The sequence below is a fragment of the Cynocephalus volans genome, chromosome 4 (genome assembly GCF_027409185.1).
Source record: "Cynocephalus volans isolate mCynVol1 chromosome 4, mCynVol1.pri, whole genome shotgun sequence".
In the NCBI taxonomy this organism is placed as follows: domain Eukaryota; kingdom Metazoa; phylum Chordata; class Mammalia; order Dermoptera; family Cynocephalidae; genus Cynocephalus; species Cynocephalus volans.
The window spans coordinates 5305673-5315986 of NC_084463.1; positions in this window are offsets into that span (position 1 = coordinate 5305673).

A 10314-nucleotide genomic window follows, 5' to 3' on the forward strand; every position below is an offset into this window, starting at 1 on the left:
GCGGGAGGGCCGCTGCGCCGGCGCTTTCCCCCAGGGCCGGGGCGAGGGCGCGAGAGGCCGCGGTCCAGACAGGACCTGCTCCCGGCGGCGCGCAGAGGACTCCGCGGGTTTCCCGGATGACCTATAAATCCTCCAGCGACCAGGCCAGCTCCACCCCCTGCCCCTTCCCTCGCCTCCCCGACAGGGTTCTGTTTTTTTGGGTTTTTTAGGGGGCGGGGCTAAGCGCTCTGTCGCTTTACCTACTAACCAAGTTTTGTCCTAACATCGTTGCGTTTTTTTTTTTTTGAGTCTAGAGTTCCCATCCAGGAACAACAACAAAAATTTTTTAGTTTATTTTTTATTAGCATATTCATTATTACAAATCATACTTATGCTTTATGCACCTTATCCAATCTTTCCCCTGGTGGAAACATTCCGTAAAACAACCTCCCCCTAACTAAACCATTTTGTTCTGTTCCACATTCCTCCCTCTCACGCGGTTTAAAAAACAGGTGATTGTGTCATCTTGGAGTTCAAATTAGGGCAAAAGGGAATTCTGGGCATTGTCAAACAAGTACACTAGGATATTTTAGAAAATTTCAGGATGCCAACAGACATCATACACAGAGAAATAGTTATGTCTATAAAATTACACGTGATTGGGAATGCTGTAGAAGGCTGGTAATAATCCTAGACCTTGACTGGCAAATAAATGGTCGTTGAGTACATGGAATCCGTGAGCCTTGACAGGAAACTTTGTGATGAACTGAGATTTCCGAAATACTTTTACAAAAACCAGAAAGATGAATTTTAAAATAAATTTTATCATGGTTAATGTGTGGTGGAAAAAGCATGGGCTCAGTCAGAAATAGCAATGTGCAAATCCAAGGTCTACCACTGAGACCTTGGATAAATTATTCTTTTACGGTATCAGGGTTCCCATAACTCTCAAACACGGATAAGATGTTCCATCCTTCAGGGCCATTCTGAGGGTTAGACAGTAACACGCACAACGTCCAGTGCGTCACGAACCATGAGCGATAGGGCTTCCTGGGCTGCCCTTTGTAAGGGTACTCTTAAGGCCAAAGCCAAGTGGATATTGCAAAATGCTAAACACAATAAAATATACTTTAAAGAATTTTCAGAACAAGAAAGGACAGACCTGAGTAAAATCTCTTTGCCTCCTAATTGCCTCTATCTTTGGATAAAGAGAAAGACATTCAAGTTGGAAAGGGCACAACAAACCCTGACGAGTAATCTTGAAGAGGAGGCTGTAAAAGAACAGTTAATGTTTTTTTTATACAAGATCAAATCTTCAAGGTTGTAATTAATTAATTGTAGGAAGAGAAATGAAGAAAAAAAAAAATTGCAGATATTCACTGTCTTCGCAACCCTGCTATAGCAGATCCAGTTTCAACTTGGTTGTAGCCCTTACAGGTTTCTATTTTGTAGGGTAGTTCTTTGTATGCATAGAGAAGTTGTTTATATAGTTTATCTTAGTAGCCTCCACAGTACCAGATACAGGGTCTTGAACCTACGAAGGGTTCAGTAAGTATTTGTGAATATATTAAGGCTGTCATGTAACTTCTACTAGTAATCATCAGAATTCATTAAGCATGTGCATGAAGATTAAAAATGGAAAAAAATGTTCTCCAAAATCTCAAAGGTGGGTGAGGGTTAACTTCAAAGGTTACAGATATCAATGTTCAGTAGAATTCCAGAGGGAATTTGTAAACATATGATTCATGAACACAAATAAAGCAACATGCAGTTACTGAGGACTAGCTTTTGCTTAGCTATTTGCTTACGTATTTCCTTGTCTATAAAACTCCCACCCCTTCATCTTTCACTCCTGTTAAAATCTATCCAAATTTTGAATCCCTTTGTCTTAGTCTGCTTGTGCTGCTCTAACAAAATAACCACAGACTGGGAAGCTTATAAAGAACAGAAATTTATTTCTCATAGTTTTGGTGGCTGAGAAGTCCAAGATCAAGGCTCCAGCCAGCAGATTCGATGTCTGGTGAGGGCCCAATCTCTGCTTTCAAGTTGGCACCTTGTTGCTGTGTCTTCACTTGGTGGAAGAGGGAAGGGAAAAGGGCCTACCTAGTTCCTTCCAGCCCTTTTATGAAGGTATTCATCCCATCTTTGACTGTGGAGCCAACATGACCTAATCACCTCCTAAAGGCCCCACCTCTTAATATACTTTTGCATTGGGGGTTAAGTATCAACATGAAATTTGGAGGGGCCACAAACATTTAAACCATAGCCCCCTTCTCTAATTCCATCTTTCCTATGAAGCCACGCCTACTCATTCCAACAGATCATCTCATCCTCTGCTGAACTTCTAGAACCTTTGTTTATTCTCATAAAACTTTTATCCATTGTTTCGAAAGGCGTTATGTTTATGAAAGCATTTGAAAAATTGCCATGAAAATTCAATATTGATTGAGCACCTACTCTGAGCTTCATGGTACTTTCTGCTCCATCATGCATAATTTGTGTAGCTCCTCTAGACTGAAGCTCCCCCAAAATAGGGATGTTTTCTTGTTCATCTTCATATCCTCATCATCTGGCAGAGTGCCCTGCACAGAGCAACCATTTAATATCTTTGTTAGAAACCATTAGGAACTTTTATAATTTTTATCTCATTTAATTATCACAACAACTATGTAGAATAGATATTCCTTTAATCAATAAATATTATTGACATCAGAAGTGTGTAAATAACTATGCTATTTCTGGAGACACTACAGTGAAACCAACAATCCCTGCCGTCTTATTTTACAGATGAGGAAACTGAGGTGCACAGTGTTTGTGACTTTCTTAGAATTATATTGCTAGCATGTAGCAAATCCAAAATTCAAATCTAGATCTTCTTGGTCCCAAGTCCAGGGTAAAAGCACAAGAAATTATCATTTTATTATTATTAATGTATATATTTTTCCACTAATATTCTATAGTAGATGCTTAATATTCTACATGATCCATATAATTTAGGAATAAGGTCAGAAAGTATTATTACCTGAATTAAAAAAAAGTATATAATTAGACTCAAGTAAATTTTGTCCCAGGAAATCACCTCTCCACCCGAAGGTGATTTATAAGTGTAGCTGATGATATTGGTGAGTTCCCTAAATTTAAAGATATAACTGATATGTAAGTAAATTGCGATCTTAGTCTTATTGATCTCCCTGTCTGCAATGTGATGTTGCTCTAAGGCATCTTCCATACTGTCAGTAAGCTTATCCTGTCAAAATACTGATATGATCATATTATTTTCTTGATGTAACTCTTTGAATGACACTTAATCATCTATACAGTAAAACAAACTGCTCAGTTGGATACATAAACCCCCTCAAGATCTTTCCATTGCCTATCGGTCCTGCCTTATGCTTTTCTCTCCTGCCAGTGATGTACTTCTCTGCCTCCACCTGGCTAACTCAGCCAGCCATCAGGACTCAGTTCAGAGTCCTTGCAGGAATCATTCTCTGATATATGCACCATCTGTGTACCTTACACACTATAAATCCGTATGTCATAGCTAATAATTAAATGGTTATTTGCAAATAGGAACTTGGATCCAGTGGTTTGCTCAGTTTTAGGTCCTATTTCTTTGTTAAGATTACTTTTGGGAGATGTCATGTTTCTCTAACATAATAGTTGATTGTCTCTTCTTGTGATATTAGCCACTCCTGATGACAGGGCTTGCAAAATGCTGGTGTTCCAATTTGATCATTCCTTCTTCATTGATTATCTATAATACATCTAGGAGGACAGACTTGCCCTTATCTTCTATTCAGATACTCTGAGGTAGAATTTGTATAAGGAAGGCTAAATAAATGCTCAATCATTTCCCTTTATTTATCTGCTGTACATATAGGTGTATTCATGTCTTTTTATTTATTCATAAGTTGCTTTGAATAGTTATAATTTTCTGGAAAATGCTATATTTTATCTGAACTTCCAGAATCTATTGGTACAAATTTTTTCCTGGTATTCATATTTTTTAATTTTAATTTTTGTTTTAATTTTTTAATTTTTTAATTTTTTAAAAAGATAACCGGTAAGGGGATCTCAACCCTTGACTTGGTGTTGTCAGCACCACTCTCTCCCAAGTGAGGAATGGGCCAGCCCTCATAATTTTTTAAAATCTCTGGTATATACATAGTTATATTGCCTTTAACTTTTTTTTTTTTTTTTTGGATTTATTTTCTGGGTCTCCTTTCCTTTTTCCTTGAAGAATTTTGCCAAAAGTTTATTTTGTTTTATTAATTTATTTTATTAGTTTTTTCAAATAAGAACTTTGGACATTGATCTTCTATGCCATATCTTTGTTTCCTAATTTTGTGAATGTCTTCATTTGTCTTTATAATTTCCTTCATTCTGCTTTCTTTGGATTTACTTTTTTGTTCTTTTTCTAACTTCTTGAACTAGGTATTTAGCTCAGCTAACCTCCTGAAACTGTGATATAATAAATGTTGTTTCAATCCATTAAGTTTTGGAATAATTTGTTAGGCAGCAATAGATAACTCATACAGTGTTCTTCAAGAATAGTAAAATTGTACCCGAAAGGAAGGACTAAGAGGCAAGAAGAAACAAGCAAAACATTAGCAACCATGTGGGTAAATGTAAGGAACAATTGATTGGAAAATAATAAAAATGACAACTATGATCTCATCAGAGGATTTAGAAAGGCAAGATAGAACTATATTACTGGACCAATATATTATGTAGAGTAGGAAGGGAATAATAAGAGCCAGAGTATTATTGGAAGAATTCTTTCTCCTTTTCTTCCTTTTAATAATGTAATACCCTGAATTTTAGCTGAGCACATGGCTTACCAGGCAGAGACCACATTTCCCAGCTTCTTTGGAAGCTAGGTGTGACAAAGGTTTTGCTAATGGGATGGAAGTAGAAGTGATGTGTGCAATCAGATAAGCTTTTCACAAGGAAGCTGTTTGTTTTCCTCTCTATTTTACTTTCCCACTGGCTAGAAAATGGCAACAACTGGGGTGATGACATGAGATCCAAACATGGATAAAAACATCAATGACATTCTTCACAGGAAAAACAAAACAAAACAAAACAATCCTAACATTCAAGTGGAACAGCAAAAGATGCCAATAGCCAAAATAATCCTGAGCAAAATAAAGCCAGAGGCATTACACAACTGACTTCAAATTATACTACAAAGCTATAGTAACCAAAACAGCATGGTATTGGCATAAAAACAGACACTTGTACCAACGGAACAGAATAGAGAACCCAGAAATCAACCCACAAACTTACAGCTAAGTGATCTTAAACAAAGGCAACAAGAACATGCACTGGGGAAAAGACTACCTCTTCAATAAATCGTGCTGGGAAAACTCAATATCCATATGCAGAAGAATGAAACTAGAACTGTACATCTCACCATATACCAAAATCAACTCAAAATGGATTAAAGTCTTGATATAAGACCTGAAACTATAAAACTCCTAAAAGAAAACATAGGAGAAACACTTCAGGAAGTAGGACTGAGCAAAGACTTTATGAATAAGACCACAAAAGCACAGGCAACAAAAGAAAAAAATAAACAAATGTGATTGTATCAAACTAAAAAGCTTCTAAACATCAAAAGAAACAACGGAGCAAAATGACAACCTACAGAATAGGAGAAAATATTTGCAAACTATGCATCCAACCAAGGATTAACATCCAGAAAATACAGGCACTCAAACAATTTAACAGTAGAAAAACAAATAGCCCAATTTAAAAAATGGGCAAAGGCACTAAATAGGCATTTCTCAAAGGAAGATATTCAAATGGCCAACAGACACATGAAAAAATACTCAATATCACTAAGCATCAGGGAAATGAAAATCAAAACCACATTGAGATATCATCTCATCCCAGTTAGACTAGCTATTATCAAAAAGACAGGGAATAACAAATGTTGGCAAGGATGCAGAAAAAGGGAAACTTTTTTTTTTTTTTAGTAGAAATAAGTTAGAATAAGGGCTATATACCTACCTCTGTTCTAAAATGTTAGTTCTTCAGAAGGTGGATCAAAACTTTTAAATGAATTTATATACAGATTAACTACCCCTGAGATACATATATGTATAGAATTCTGATATTTCGGGCCGAGCCTGTGGCGCACTTGGTAGAGTGCGGCGCTGGGAGCGCTGCGACGCTCCCACCGCGGGTTCGGATCCTATATAGAACTGGCCGGTGCACTCACTGGCTGAGTGCCGGTCACGAAAAGGACAAAAAAAAAAAAAAAAAGAATTCTGATATTTCAATGTCGCTATATTCTGTTTTCAGTACCATGTTGCTCTCAGTGACATACATTAGTAGCTCTTTATTCATATTATTAATTGAGAAAGGTAAACTTCACAATGTTAACTCATTGTCATTAAATTTTAAGTCAGAGAAAATAATCTGAAATTTCTTCAACTGTACAATTTTAGAAATGTAATGTAGGCTATATTTTTAATTTTTGAAATTTAGGTCAAACTATTTTCCATTACAAGAGTTTCCAAAGATCCAGCTTTATCAGTAATGAGAAAATCACCCAGTGCACTTATTTATGGATCTACTTATGAAGGTACTGGTGGTGAAAGAGATTCAACATTACCCGTGAGTGATAGCAATAATTTGATTTTCTTACCAATAGCTCGAATATTTTCTGCAGCCTCAGTCCTGGACTATGTCATCTCAATGTTTGTAGAACAGCAAACTAGCATATTGTGTATCTAATTTATCTGTGGTTCAAGACAGTGGAACACATGAGGGCACTTCAAAAAGTTCATGAACAGATTCATATTATCTTTTAATTCTATTTTTCTGCAAACTTTTTGAAGTACCCTCGTATAGTTTGTGGTGCTGTTTGTTCATCCCTGACATGTCTCATTTTAGTTTTTTTTTTTAATATAAAACATGCAATAAATAGATTTAAGTTCCATGTCCTTACAAAAGTTGCTATCTTTGTACATTAATTCTCTATTGCTGCTGTAACAAATCTACTATTTTACAGTTCTATAGGTCAGAAGCCCAAAACAGGTCTCAATGGGCTAAAATCAAGGTGTCAGAAGAGCCACACTCCTTTCTGGAGACTCTTGGAGAGAATTTGTTTCCCTGAATTTTCTGGCTTGTAAAGGCTGCTTGCATTCCTTGGATCATTTCCTTTATCTTCTAAGGCAACAAAGGGGCCTCTTTCTGACCCTTCTTCCTTCATCTTATCTCTCTAACCACAGCAGGAAAGCTTCTCTGCTTTTGAAGACTCATTTGATTAGTTTGGACCCATCCAGATAATCCAGGATAATCTCCCATCTCAAGGTCCCTACCCCTAATCATATCTGCAAAATCCTTTTTGCCATGTGAAGTAGCATATTCACAGATTTTGTGGATTAAGGTGTGGACATCTGTAGGAGCTACTATTTTGCCTCCAGCACTTAGGTTTAAATATCAAACAAGTTCAGCATTAACATTAACCAGTAGAAGTTCCTTTCTAACATCTTCCCTTTTGAGCTGCTTTTGACCACTGTGTATTAATTAAGATTTCAAGACTTTCCTCAATATACATAAATAATGTATATTATGCCTACCATGGGTACTATGGGTATCATGTCCAAAGATTCTACAGTCACAAAAAATTCCTTATTAACAAAATAATAAATGTAATAATAGCTAACATTTATTTAGTGGTTACTCTGTGCCAAATATTTCTTCTAGGTGCTTTACATGTTCTGACTTACTTAATTTTCAGAAAAACCCTGTAAGGTGGGTGTCAGCATCATTACCCTTTTGCTGATGAATAAGGCACAGCATATATTTAAATTAAATGAGGTTTGGGGTATTACCAAAAGAAATGATATTATATGGCTTTCAGTATAATAGTTTTTATAACATACAAACAGCAGATAGAGTACATAGTTTATATAGCATTCTACAAAAAAATATATTCACCTTTATAGTAAACAGTAAAATAAGAGAGAATCACCACATTTCCATTTCTTTGAATGTGAAAGAAATGCTTCTGCTGGGTTGTGTGTGTGTGTGTGTGTGTGTGTGTGTGTGTGTGTGTGTGTGTGTGTGTGTGTGAAAGAGGGAGGGAGAGAGAGAAAAAGAGGGAGAGAAGGGAAGAAGACAGGAAGAGAGGGAGAGAGGAAGAGAAGGAGTTTAATTGCCTCCATATCAAAAAGAATTTCCTCCAGTTCTGTTTTTCATCTTATTTCTGCTATTTTGCTCTAGAATATCTGTTCAAGATGGTACATAGTATTACTTTGCCTAAGAAGCTCATTATTATGTGATTATTAATTTGGAGTTTTTAATATACAAGTGAGATCAGAGCCCAACAATAAAATTCAATTAACAATGCTGTAGGATAGCTCAAGGCCAATCCTCAGGAATGCAACTTTTGATCTCTCTGGTTTAAGATTGAGTAACTAGAGAGCAATTGCCAAGTTTCCTTGAATTTGGCTGACCATAAAGCTTTGGAGAAAAATCTTTTGTTCTGTTCCAATATCAATTGTTACTTATGAGAGTATCTAAGTTAGTTAACTGCAAAGCTTCACACTTGGGGGAGGCTTTGAAGAATCCATTTCTATCAAAGCCTACCTTAAATTTTGATGGATATTTCAACTTGCCAACTCTTTTTTAAAAGCTTCTTTATGCAATCTAAAACCACTGTGCAGACCATTTTCCCCATCAGATTATTTAAAAATCCAACATTTGACAATGCACTGTGTTGGTGAAGTTGGGGAAGTAAGCACTCTGATACATTGCTAGTTGGTGTGTAAAATAGTCTGACTTCCATTGAAGACAATATAATATTTTTTGCAATTACAAATTTGTTTGTCCTTTAACCCAGGAATCCCACTTCTGGGAATTTTTCCTACAGAAACACCTGTATATAATACAGAATGATGTCTGTACCGTGTTATTTATCTGCAGCATTTTCTGTAATAGCAAAATAGAAACACACTTCAAGTGTCCTTCATTAGGAGATTGATTCAATAAACTATGATTTTGCCCCACAATTGAATAATATGAAGCTGAAAAAAGAGGGAAGGAAGCTTTTTGTGTAGTGACATGGTTATTTCTGGGATACATTAAGTGAAAAAAACCAAAATGTCTAATAGTGAATACAATATATTATGTTTTGTGTAAGAAAGTGGAGAAAATAGGAATATTTATGTTCATATTGCTTGAACTTGCATAGCTAAATACTGGAAGGATAAATAAAAAACAAATGGGGGCAGGAGAAATGGGGCAGATGGGCAAGGAGCAAGACTCCTCGTTGCGTAACTCCTGATAGTGTTTTGACTTTTGGACAATGTAAATGCATGACCCAATCAAAACAAAACAGAAATAAAGCTTTCAAAAGGAAAACATGCCTCTTTCTATTCGTCACAGATGTTTCAGGGCATGTTGTGCTTTTCAATAATATTGTATACAAACTCAAAGCATTCAGTGAGGAAGGAGCCAGGAAAACAAATGCAACAGTCTCAGAAGAGAAAACTCAGGGCCAGTGCATGAGAGCAAAGCTAGATCCAGAAGATCAAAAAATGACAAAATGACACGTGCTTTAACCTAGAAGGATCTAAATGATATCGGGAGAACAGGACTAGAATCCCAGGGCCCCTGATTAACAAGCTCAGTGTTTATTTCTTTATATGATGATGCCCCTCTAGTGATTAATAATACCAGCTCTTAGGTAAAAATAACTAACATGTGTCCAGTGGTTTAAGCATTTTTACATAATCTGTTTTGATCATCACAGTATTATTATGATGAGGTGGTAGAGTGTAATAGTTAAGATCCTGGGCTCTGGAGTCAGCCTTTGAATCCCTGCTCCATCACTTACTTGCTGTGTGACCTTGGAAAATTATTTAACTTTTCAAGACTTAGTTTCTTCAAGGTAATGTACAGAAAGGATTTAGCCTGGGACCTAGTATGTGCTCCCTGAATGTTGCTGTTGTTGTTGTTGTTGTTGTTATTGTTGTTATTATTATTATTATTCTTATATTATTTGGCAGCCAGCTTTATTTCACAGACGAAAAACTGAGGTTCAGGAGAATGGTTGAGTTCCTTGCCCAAGGACACACACTTTACAAGTAATGACTCAAGAACTCAGTCTAAGTTTTCTCACTTTAAAATCTCATGGTCTTTCCATGTCTTATAATCTATACCTTAGTGCACATTGTTTTCCTATAATTCATTCTAGTAGTTTTTCCACTTTGGCTAGCAACTCAATCCATATCAGCCTTTTTACAGAAAAGGAAAGATAATAGCCTGATGTGTTTGCAGGGAAAAAAAGAAAAAAAATCTCGTATGCAAATAGAATTT